A 13195-nucleotide genomic window follows, 5' to 3' on the forward strand; every position below is an offset into this window, starting at 1 on the left:
TTGCCACGTGTATTGAAAAGAAGCAGGCAAGCAGGCTGCTTGCCTGTATGATATTGATATGATAGTTGGACTATGGCTATCAGTTCGATTCCTTAACAGGTTAGAGCAGGCTAGACCCATTCAGTAATGGCCCAGTTAATATTAATAGTATTGGGTCTCAGAAATGGACCCAGAATGGACACATCAGAACAGGGATTTGTCCCAGACGCTACATGGTATGTGATATATTGTGGGATTGGATGGGGTCTACGAGTTCAATGATTCAATCCCATCGGTAGTCCTATTGACATGTGCTTTGTCCCAAAAATTATCATCAATGTCTTATACAACCGATACCTCTAAACTGGCACCAGTTGTGTTTGTCCCTACCATCGACTCAACTAGAGAGCAAGTTACACTGCTCAAAGTACTAACAACATTATTACACTCTCATGGTGCACATAATTTTATTTACCTGGGCAAGTTTATCAGGTAAAACTTGCCCTAGGAAGTGAGGTTTTGGTGTTCTTATACGTTACAAGTTATAGGGTAAAGAGAGCCATAAGAGGGAGAAAACATATCGGCTTACATATAAGTTGTTCACCCACCTTTTTAGGAGCGAGGGCATCAGTAGTTATCCGGGTAGCTATGCCAATGTTTTAAAATCCGGTCTGGAGGTCAAATCGTTTTTGCCTCCGGGTTGTGAGTCACCGGTTTGACCGGTTGGGTTTAAGGTTCTGACCATCTCACGTCATCGCATATATATGTCTGTGTATATATAAATATATATTTTAGCAATAAATAATGTATAAATATAGTTAGATATGTTATATGTATTATTTTATATTTAACTTATATTTTTTAATTTTTTATTCATAAAAATATTAAAAATTGCTATTTGAGACTAAAAAAGGCTTTTTTTTTTGCAAAAATTGCAGGGCAAGGCACCTATGGCTCCGCATAGATCTCGAAAAGTTACCCAAAAAAAATCACCCCAATCGAATATCGGAATGTAAAGTTATGGCCTCCAACAGTTTGTATGCATTGATTATGTAACTCGCAACCTGGTCACCAGATCGAATAGGTCAACAACCGAACCAACTAAGTCAATTGGTTCTTGACCAAGTCAACAGTTTTGACTGTTTGATAGGTCTTGACTGAACCTGACCTATAAACCTTGTTAGGTGATCAACCTAGAAAATAGAATCTTATATATATATATATATATATATATATATATATATATATTAATACGAAAAGGGTGGTCTCCCCTTTCGCCAAGTGGCAGTAATTAAATTACTGCCATTAATTACTGATTATATTAACATGGTTTTAATTACTGATTATGGAGTGGTTTCCCCTTTCGCCAAATGGTAGTAATTTAATTACTTCCATTACCGATTATTTAATTACTGATTATGATTAATTACCGATTATAATTATTAACCATTACTGATACTAACTATATAGTCAAACCTGATCTTATTTATAAACCCGGTTTAGATAAATACTATTATCTATTTATTTTAACCCGGTTTTAATAATTACTGATTATTACAGTAATTTAATAAATATATAATTAGTAATTATAATTAATAATTACTGTTATTATAAATATTGTTAATAAATAGATATTTACTTTAAATTAAAATTATAAATACTGTTAATAAATTTAGTAATTATTGTTATGTTAAAAATAATTAAAAATGTTATTAAAAGTATTGTTATTGATTATTTAATAAAATATTATAATTACTGACTATTACTGATATATAAATACTGTTAATTTAATTTAATTTTGGTAATTATTAATTTAATCAATATTGTTGACAAATCCTATTCATAAATTTAATAATTACTATTATATTAAAAATAACTAAATAATATTATAAAAACGATAATTACTGATTATTTGATAAAATATTATAATAACTTGCTATTATTGATAAACACTGTTAATAATTAAATATTTAATAAATAATGTTAACAAAAATCAGCAAAAATAAATGTTTGTCTTTTTGCTTATTGAATTTCTTTGGTTTAAATTTTTGGGTTTTGTGCTTTGAAGATTGTTACATAATGTTAGTTAAAAGTGCTATTTGCATTTAGCTCAATGAATTGCTTCAAGGTTCTAAATATCAACATGGGCTGATACACCCTGTGTTGGTGCTTTTTTTTTATGTTTTACATATTTTTTTTGAAACCGGTTCAGAGAGGTCGATTTAAGGCCTGGCTACCCTCTGAACTAGTGGCTGACCAATACAACCCCTATAGGGGCGTATCGGAAAGCCACCGGCACGATACGTATCGACCGATACGTGTCGATACTTTGAACCTTGAATTTTTTTGGTTTACATTTATAGATTTTGTGCTTTGAAGATTGTTACATATTGTAAGTTAAAAATATTGCTATTTGGTTTCTTTTTTGAAATTTGATAACTATTATACCTAAAAGTGTCAAATAATGTAACAATAACAAATGTCAAATAATTATAAAAATTATCAAATATAAATTAAAAGAAATTACCATCATTAGACATAAATTACCAATATTTATAAAAAAATTACTAAAAGTAAATCAAAAGAAATTATCACAAATTAGTAGACTTTAGGATGATAATTACTTGAAATTATCAAATAACATAATCCTAAATGCATTAAAATAATTTTCCAAAAATTATTATTAATTAGTAGAAATGTCCAAAAATAGCCACTAAATTCTATAAAATCGATAAATTACTATAATTTACCAATAAACTATCATATAATAAATATAATACATTAGTATATATTTACCAAGAAATTAGTATATAATAGAAATTACCAGAAATTAGTAGAAATTATATAATAGAACTAATTTCCACTAATTGACCAATAAACTGTCATATAATAAGTATATATTGACCAAGAATTCTCATAAATCAGTATAATAGAAATTACCAGAAAATAGTAGAACTTAGCCAAAAATAACCTCTAATTTCCATAAAATATTATATTTACCAAGAATTATCATAAATTATTATATAATATAAATTACCAGAAATTAGTAGAACTTAGGGAAAAATAATCACTAATTTCCATAAGGTATGATAAAATAGATGAAATTAGTATAGCTTTGTAAAAATAACCATTAAATTCCAAAAATTAGTAGAACTTAGAATGATAATTTATCAAATAATATGAATCTAAATAAATTACAATAGTTTGTCAAAAATTGCATTTCATTTTCCCGTGCATCGCATTGATCCCCGCTAATAACTTTGAACACGGTTTCTGGGTCAGCAATTCAACTATCTGGGTAAAACAGTTGAACATTTAAGCACAATATTTATTTTACGTCTTACCTTTGGATTGGAACATTTAAGCACAATACTTGTAGACAAAAAAGAAAAAGAAAAAACCATCGAATGGGATTAAAATAAATAACCCTTTATAATTTTTTTGTATTTTCTTTTAAATTTAAACGTGACCCACGAACCACTGATCAGGTTCGAACAGTTCAATGATTCAATTGTCCATGTGAATAGTTTTTTTTTGTGCAAACTGCAAAGCGTAATCGGATTCGAAAACATGACCAGTTATCAGTTTCGAATGATCCTACCGTCCAGAAATTGACCTGCTCACCTATAGCAGTAGTCCAGATCAGGTAGTCATACAATGCTGTGGGGAGCACACTGAGTAACCATTTACAAATTTTTTTGTCGCCTATCCCTTAAAATAGATATCCCCAGTCTATCCTTGAAAAAGATTAAAAATTACCTTTTTTTTTAATATAATTGTCAGAATATTTATTAAGTACTTATTGAAAGTGATTACAATGCACTCTTTTGAGGTCGAAATATAATTTAAATACTGCATGAACCAAAGGCATAGTAACATGCATGTTGATACATGAAGCATAAACTGCAAATAGGGTGCACTACTGCATTGACTCAAGATGGGTTGCCTTGGGTTGAGTTCAACCTTAGTCTAACCCCATGTGTCAAAACCTCAATCTTAAACCCTAGCCCAAGTTTCAAGCCTAACTCTAACCCAAATCCCTCAGTCTTACCATTACCAAAATTACAAATGCATGTATAAATGTATGTTGGTTAGATGGTTTTTAAAACTGAACCGGTCAAGAGTCCGGTTATCGGTTTGAACAGTTCAACCCGAACGGCTAGCCCCTTTTAAAAAAAATTAAAAAATAGTCAAAACGGTTCGAACGATTCACCAACCGGTTCAGTGGTTTGCTGAAAAACGGAATCAATCAAGTGACTGATTCCTGATTTTTTCAGTCTGACCATCCAATCCGGTCCGATTTTGAAAACCATGATTGGTTATACATGACTTAGACTTACAATAAACCACCTTTCCCTATCATTTCTCCCCTTTCCCTATCATTTCTCCCACCCCCCTCCCCCCACATGAATTCATAAATCGAAGTATAATATACAAGAATATATATAATTGCAAATGCAAATTAGAGTGATGCCAACATACCAGTATTTCCCAATAAGTTCAAGGCATCACATGAATTGATTTTTTATTTCTGATGTATTAGCATTCCATTGGGAGTGGCATCCAATGCAGCCTCGGGAAATGTTTTACAAGACATAATTGCAAATCTAGTCAACTTCATATCAGGAAGCCTAACCCAATCCCTTTCCCAACTCAAAGTTGCAACTCTAATTAAGATATTGTTAAAATGTAAAAACTATTTGGTACTCACATCAGCCAAAATCATTGCTATCACTTCTTTCACCAAGTTAGTGTGATTTTGTTGTTTTCTAAGAAAAGAAAGAAAGTTGTAGTGGTCACTGTGAGCTGAAGGGGTTAGAGGAACTTCAAGCTTTTTGACCAAGATCTTACTTATAGATTTTGAGTGGATGGCATGAATTAAAATTTTAGTTCGACTTAATTAAACCAAAAGAAGCACCGAGCCAGCTGAGTTTCACAACAACATAAGACTTTATTTTGATTTTTGACAACTCTATTGGAATAATCCAAACTTGAAATAAAAAAAGGTGGTGATGGACCTTCTTCTTAAAGTATTCTTGCAGTTGGTTTTATCTTCAACTTAAGGCGAATCTCTGGATATTTAGCAAGATTAATTCATGATTCGCTGCTCTTTGAATTTTTTAAACCGCACTACCTGATGCATTATCGTGAAAAGAAAAGAGGTCGTCTTTCTATATTGGGAATCGATGCTCCCTGTTCAATCTTTCTCTCTGCTTGTGATTTCTAACCAAATCTTATTATTGTTTCTACTAAAAGCTTGCAAGAAAGGATGGGTCCAATATATTGGAGGTACAGTGTACAAGTAACACAAATCTGAATTCTGAGAAGAGATTTGTAGTTTGTAGAGGATATTATTAACAAAAGGTACTGATGATGATCATGTCAAAGACGAATTGATGGTAATTGAATCAACTCATCAGCTATCTATCTCTAAAAATAAGGAATTCAAATGGGAAGCTAGCTAGAGTATTATGGGCATGCAGCTGTCTATACTATCTTGTGTTGTTAGCAATAATTGTAGTCTTTTTCACTATCATTTAATAGCGTTGGTGTCAACACCACACCAGGAGCTGGAGGATAAAAAAAAAAGAAAGAAAGAAACTAATAAACAATTGAGGCGAAGTGGGATTCCCTCAGGAAACATAGAAGTGATGGGCATTTGTTTGTTTGTTCCCACTGAAGAAAGCAAGAAAAGTAACACATGAGTGGATAGTCCAGTTGTTATAATTGGGTGCATTTCTGAGGAGGAGACCACTGCCATTCGTTTGTAGAGAAGAAGTGAAGAAGGAAAGTAGAAAGAGCAGTCTCGTTTAGAATTAAAAAAAAACCATGAAGTCATAAACTAGCATCCCCACTTTAGTGCAAATGGCCAGCCACATGGCTGGTTACTTGGTGAGACGCTTTTCTTTCTTTTGTTTATTTTTTTCTTCTTCTTCTATTTGAATTCCTTTTTTCTGTTTGCAGAAATGCCCCATGGAAGCTTCAAGAGGAAGAAATTATGTATGTGGAGGGGCTTATGTCTTTATGAGCTTGGTTGCACCATTGGGCTTGGCTTGGATCGACGAACCAGGCCAGTTAGCGTAGAACTGGATTTCAATAGCATCCAGACTCCAGAGAAATCTTGAAGCGGCAGTGGGCCTAAGCCGATCGATGTGCCTTGGACGGTTCAGCAAAGCGAGAGGGAAATGGGAATGCGTCAGCATATGGGATTAGTGGAGAATTAAGAAGAGTGTGGAGTAGAGAAATGTTGTTGATAAGGATGAGTTAGTGGATCCACTGATGCAAGGGCAAGGCTGAAAGGAAAGACGACTTCCAAAACCCAAAAAGTTAGTCATGCACCAGGAGAAAAGTTGTCTCTGCACCACCACCATTTGGTTCTCTTTTGCATTGACAATAGTACCCTAGTTGAGTACAAACTTTGTACTGAAATAAAATTTCTAAAGTTCTGGACTTGTCAAGTGGATGCTCACGCAAGTTGAGGCCATGATCATGATTGTCTTAATCTTGAGCTTGAAGTTAAGGTCTTCCTAGGTTTACTTGATTCCAGCAAATCGTTGGTAAATGGAAATCTGAGATGGAGCTAGAGTTGAGGTCTTCTTTTCAGTCGCCAACTATGATCCAGCATGGACATGGAATCTCAATGTGTGGAAAACAATTTTAAATTATCTGCTTTATTCAAGATATCAAACCTTTTTTTTTTTCTAGGGTGCCGTCTAGAGTAGCAAGATGAAGGGCATCATGGGGATATTGACATTTTTTTTTAAAGCTGATTTTCCTTCTCATCTCCAGTACCCAGCTGACACATTCATCAGCTATTTAAACACCACAACCAGAATCCAACTTCTCAAAGTTGCTGTTGTTGGATGGTTCATCCCATTGGGGAGAGGGTGGCCTGCGTGTTTATTGGCTTCTGGGAAGCTATGAAACTATTTTGGCAGGAATCTACACATGGGTCTTGAAAAGGAAGATAAATAAAGTATGGAGAGAGAGAGAGAGATATATATAGAGAGAGAGAGAGGCATTCAGATATCTCCTCCTCCAATCTATCATCAGTTTGTATATGCTGCTGGGCCATCAGCTTGCCTGCAGTCTAATTCCTTCTTTATCTTAAGCACCCACCTCAGCAAGCTTATTATGATGAAGTTTTCTAGAGCTAACAGCTGCAGCTTTTGGCTAAGGGCATAGCAAACCGGCAAGTCACAGAGAGGCTCAGAAGACTCGGAAAGGGTCTTTCTGGTTTTATTTCTTCCTTTTGTTATCGTTAATGTATTTCCTGCAAGAGAGAGTATGGGGAAATAATAAGCATTGGCGTTCTTGCTTTTGTAAGAAACTCCAGGTAGACATGGTGATTGATGTGTGAGAAATAATTAATCACTCGGTTGGCACTCAGTTGATTGGCAATGAAGTGCCAATCAGTACTCTGTTAATCGAGTAGCATATTATGAATGTAGCCACCAAGTTGCAGAATTAATTCTCTCTCTCTCTCTAGTGTATTTTGTTTGAATTCATGCTTCATGCAGAAGATGGCCATGGCCATATGTTTCGAGCCGATCAGCCAACGACGTAGTTAATTACTTAATTTTAAGGTAAGCAACTCTTTTGACAGTAGTATAAAGTAGGAACTAGGAAGTTGCAATTTCATCGAGGGCATCGACCAATTAAGCAAATCCAATATAGAAACCATACAAAACAAGAAATTCAGAGAAGCTGTTCAGTCAACCAGTGTGGTGTTGCGATGGTGCAAACTCAAACTTAAGTTTTCTGCAATTCCCATATATCTTCCTTTTCGGTTGCTTCCGTTCCAACTTCGTATATTTTCTTGAGTTTTGGGGTTCTCTGTTCTTTTCTCCTTGTTTTTTGGTAAATTATAAAGGCCCCCCGTAATATGGGTCAGTGACAAGGAACCCCTATACCTGGTGAGGGTGTCAATGGATCGGTTTTGGATTGGACCCCTTTCAGTTCAAAATTAATTTGGATGGATTGGACAAAAGACATATTGGATTGAATCAATCTGATCCAAAATATTTATTAGATTGGATTAGACCTAGTCCATTCATAATAAATTTATATTGGACTGGGATGGATTAAGCCAAATCTGATCCATTGATATAAGATAAGAATATAGGTGTCAATAGACCAGGTTTGGGTTGTAATCAATTTAAATCAAAATGAATTTGAACAGATTGAATGGTTCAGACATTGAATTGGAACGATTCAAAATAATCCAAAATATTCATTGGACCGGATTGGACCTCGTCCATTTATAATGGACTCACATTGGACTGGATCGGAATGAACCAAATCCAGTCCAATTGACACCCCTAGCCACTGGTTACGATTCTTGCATGTGTGTACCTGGGTCATGGATTTAAAGAATACAGACGAGAGGAGAGATGTAGAGATGATTGTGATGTTCCGTTTCTAATTTCTGGTCCTTTTAGTTTCTTGTTTCGTTTTGGTCCTTTTTTTTTTTTTCAAATCTTCAGTTCTAGAATTGCAAAGAAAAAGGAAAATCTTTTGAGGTTATGTGCTTGCACCACCTATTCTTCAGTTGTGATCAATACTCATTGTAAAGAGTATTAATGAGAATATGATGATAAACAAAAGAAATCTTCTGACTTTCTCACCTGTTCTGCAGTTCCGATCAATCGCAGTTTGGTTTGTTTCGAACATGTCCACATATGGCCTGGTCCTAGCATCTGGGTGTTCTGCAATTCTTACTTTCCTCCGACGATTAAAATCAGCCTATTCCTTCTGGCAAGAATTGATTAACAATGGGAAAAAAAGACTGTAAAGTCGTGATTAAAAGTATCCTATTCCTAACCGACAGATTTGATTTAAGATGGGATCTTGGTCGTAGGTGGGCTCAATTTGCTAGGAACAATGCTCCATTGACATCTGCATTTGAATAATTTTTCCTCGATTGAAATTGGGCTAGCAGGAGTTTGTCTTGGGGAGGCATAAATTCAGAAAGAAAGAAAAAAAATAAATAAAAGATTGATCGTTTCTTATCTCAGATTGTAACACTACGTTTCCGCCATTAAAACTCCGTAAGAAATATTCATCATAGATGGGAAGATTTTTATTGAATGGGGGGATTTTGAAAAATATACACAATGGATATCTGGCAAGAGGTGATGAAGGGTATTTATTGTTATTATTTAATATAAATATTAATAATAATAATAAAGCCATACAAGTTTAATTCAAAGAATGAAACGATCGATAAATTCGATAGTTGCAATGGTGTGAATCCTCCTTCAAATTGCTCACATTTGATTTCAGATTTCTTTCCTTTTTCTCCGTTCTTTTATTTTTTTATTTATTTTAAGGCTTGCTCAGCTTAGGTACTTGCTTTCTCAGCAACGTTAGTTCGGCTTGGACTTTGAACAAGAAGAATAGACTGTAGTGAAAATCAATTGTTACCGAAAAAAAAAAACAAAATATAATGTAAAGAAAGTAGTCAGATTTGGTTTTCTTTTTCGGCGAGATTGAAGTTATTTTGGGTCACTTAAGTTTTAACAGAGAATGACACGAAAAAGAAAATAGAGTAAGTTTAATAGGGTATTTTAGTAATTTAACGCTTTCCATTGTTACAAATTAAAGTATAACCCTATAATAAAAGGGGTTTTTGTAATTTACCTTTTTTTTTTGCCATTAATTTGTGATTTGTATAGGATAGGTAAGAATACTATCAAATGTCATCATTCAATCAAAAGACATGGTTAGCGGAGGTCGTTGTATATGAAAATGGGTTCCAAATGATGCCAAATTGATGACAACGACGAATAATTGAGAAAATAGCTTTGGCCTATATAATTTATTATTTTTACCCCAAAATAATAGAAGAATGTAAGATTGGGACTACTGGTCCGTAGTTTAGGAGTCAAAAGTCAAAGTCACCCAGAATCGTTACATGCATAAACCTGAGGGGTTTTTACCGTTCAGTCCACCCCTAGGTGAGCTATTAGTAGACTAGGGGTGGACTGAATCCTGCCTGTGATGCCAAATTCACGGGCAGGATACGGTTTATAGCATGGTTTTTAAAACTGGACTAGATCAGACAGTTGGACCGGAAAAATTGGGAATTAGTCAAGTGACTGATTTCAATTTTCCCCAAAATCGGGATTTCTTCAAAAACTATTGATTTGGTCAGCAAACCACTGATCCGAGTGGTTAATCATTTAAATGGTTTTGATTGTTTTTTATTTTTTTGTCAGGATGGGCCAACCGTTCAATTCGAACGATCGGACCCTTGACTGGTTCGGTTTTCGGGTCGGTTTTAAAAACCATGGTTTATAGGGGGGCTGCAAATCTAATTTCTGAGGGGGATTGCAGTCCAAAAATCCCTAAACTTAAAAGGACTAAAGGAGTTCTATTGATACTTCTTTCTCCACCTCCGGTTTTACAAATAAATTTCGGCCCAAAAATCTTGCCACTTGTTTAAAGTGATATTGGTTTCAGTCGGTGCAAACTCAGTGTTGGAACAGCTTTTACAGCCTTGCATTGGGAACATCTCTATACTTCTAACCTTTATTTTATGGAGAGATATTCCCAATGTAAGGCTATAAAGACTCTTTGAATGGGGCTTGCACTGATTGAATCCGATAGTAAGGCCGCATTGTGGGGTGGGGGGAGCTTCTATAACAGGCTTTTTGAGCTTTCTGCGTTTAAGAAGCCAAACCCAAAAGCCAAATTGAAACCATTTGGCATGTCAGCAGTAGCTTCTCCTTATGTAGGTGTTTGGCATCGGTATTGGGAACATCACACCATTTTCTTAGAAAAACAGTATTGGGCATGTGGAGTTGTAAGCACGGTTTATTTTTTGTTTGGAATCGGTGCTGCCACATAGGTGTTTTTTGAGAAAACAACACTGGTTTTGTTTCATTGTTTGGTACCAGTGTTGGTAGCAACATTTTCAACATTGATCTATATTGTTCAATGCCCAAGATAATGCCACATCATTGCATTGTTGGCAGCAATACACCGTTTTCCCAGAAAATATTAAATTTGGTGTTGCTCCAAACCACACTTTCCCGATTTCCAAGGCATGGTCTAGAGCAACGTTTTTTTCTAAAAAAATGGTACCAAACAAAAGGGTGTTGTTTGAAGCACCATTTTCTCTGATATGGCGTCTACATGGCACCGTTTTCTCAAGCATTGATGCCAAACATCGCCTAGGTATAATTTTAAAACATTTTTGGCGGAGAAGCAAAAGCTGTCTTTTATTGGCTTCTTGCCTCTGCTTATATATATTAAAGAATGGTTTTTAGGCTACAGCCCCCACCATTCAAACAAGTGAGCTTCTCATTTTCTAAAAAGCTAGACACGTGACAATTTATGAGAAATTCGTGCTAAAGCCCACAACCCACTAGTAGGCTACGGCCCCCCACCATTCTGGAAGACTAGACATGTGGCATTTTCTAAGAAGTTGCTACTAAAACCCACAACCCACTACCACCATTTTCAATCAATTCCTAAAAAAAATGCAAACAAATTCAAAAGTGGTTATCCACAACCACTTGCCTACATTAAAATATTTCTTGAAATTTTAATAATTATTTAAAATATTAATAAATATAAATTTAACATTACTAATTCATCGTACTTATAGAGTCATTCACTTGTTTATGTTTTAAACTACTATTTTTTTTTTACATTTTTAAATGTCTAAATTAACTCCCAGCTATGTAGAAAAGATATGATATAGAAAGAATTTTCCCATATCTTATCTTTTCTATATCATAGTCGAATAATACTTGAAAATGGGCTATCCTACTTGTTGAGGTTATACAAGTAGGATAGCCCATCCCCATACCTTCAACCCCTCCAAAGCCTGGTGGCTGCGGGATTTGATCCCGAGTCTCGGCTATAAACAGCCGAAGATCCATCAACTGAGCCATCATCAATTGGTTCAGTTGAATTTAAACAAATTGGATCTCATCCATGAGAGTTTTATCATTTTGAATCGAATTCAAATTGCAATTTGATATCATGGCCGAACGCTTAAATAATATATATTACAAATAAATGAATTAAATAATGTGTTGTTTCAATACCATTTGCAGCCCTAACAATACTGGTCCTTCTCTTCTTTACCTCACACTCACAGCACGTTTCTGTCGTGTATCTGAAATGTTTCCATATTTGTAAATTTTTACTCATAAGAAGATGTTCCCAATATACAGCTGAAACATGCTGTGAAGTCAGTGTGAGGCGTGCCTTGTGAGGAACAGATTTGGATTCTTGTTGGATGGGTCTAAAGTCCAAGCCCATTATAATTGAAGTTCCTCCATTTGGGCAACTGATGTATGCGGTGTAATCAAATTCGGTTTGCCGGACGGAAATTTTTAATCAATCTTAATTATTTTACAAATGTTTTCAATAAATGACTGATTCTGTATTGTTTCAAACTTTAAATATTAATACCAACATTCGGGCAAATATATGGCTGAAATTCTAAAATGTTGAAATCTCGGGCCAAACATGAAACAATTCATTCCATAATTTTTCATATTTTGTGTCTAGTCGTCGGTTTCAGTGTACCAAGTCCCTTAAACCTCCTCTGAGTTTTTTTGAAAAGGCCTTGAACCTCTCCTCAACTTTGACTTGTTCTTAAACCTCTCCACTCTTGGGGATTACTTGTAAGTGGACAAATACATTAAATGTCTATTATATCCATACTATATTCTTTCTGTCAAGTTAGTAAGTTTTTGTTAATTCCAGCTTTAGCCCTAAACTGTCGATACAAGTAAATTCGTTTTAGTATTTCATTTTTTATGATGTAAATAAACCCATTTTTGGGTAAAGAGAGGTTTAAGGGATTATTTTATTAAAGATTTAAAGGATTTTTTTTTTTTTGTTAAGAGCAAAATTGATATTATAATGCATTTAAATCCATGACATCAGCAGTTGATGTTAGATTTCTAAGCGTAGAGTAATAGAAGGGATGTATAGGCCCCTCTATCCCCAAGTCAAGGGAGATTTAAGGGCAAATCAAAATTGAGGAGAGGTTTAAGACCTCTATAGAAAACCCCAGGGGAGGTTGAAGGGATTTACCCTATTGAAAAAAAAAATCAACTATGATGCCAAAAAGAGTGATATCCGAAAAACTTATAACTAATCAACCATCATAAAAGTGATAATCAATTAAGCGTGTTTTCATCAGAAGTCTCAGGGGAGTTTGATTAAATTGGAATTTGCTCCTCACAAAGTG

General features: G+C 34.6%; 1 long non-coding RNA gene across 2 annotated transcripts; it reads left to right on the top strand.

The window, feature by feature from the left end:
* The first annotated feature begins 5258 nt into the window (after window positions 1-5258).
* Window positions 5259-8632, top strand: LOC104593150 (uncharacterized). 2 transcript variants are annotated; one of them, XR_016084186.1, is made up of 3 exons: window positions 5726-5871; window positions 5944-7565; window positions 8618-8632. It is a non-coding gene; the product is annotated as an uncharacterized LOC104593150 (long non-coding RNA). The 2 variants fall into 2 exon arrangements; XR_734541.3 differs by lacking the exon at window positions 8618-8632 and having other exon boundaries at window positions 5259-5871; window positions 5944-7450.
* The last annotated feature ends 4563 nt before the right edge of the window (window positions 8633-13195 follow it).

This window comes from Nelumbo nucifera, chromosome 3 (genome assembly GCF_055504915.1).
Source record: "Nelumbo nucifera cultivar China Antique chromosome 3, China Antique-T2T, whole genome shotgun sequence".
NCBI lineage: Eukaryota > Viridiplantae > Streptophyta > Magnoliopsida > Proteales > Nelumbonaceae > Nelumbo > Nelumbo nucifera.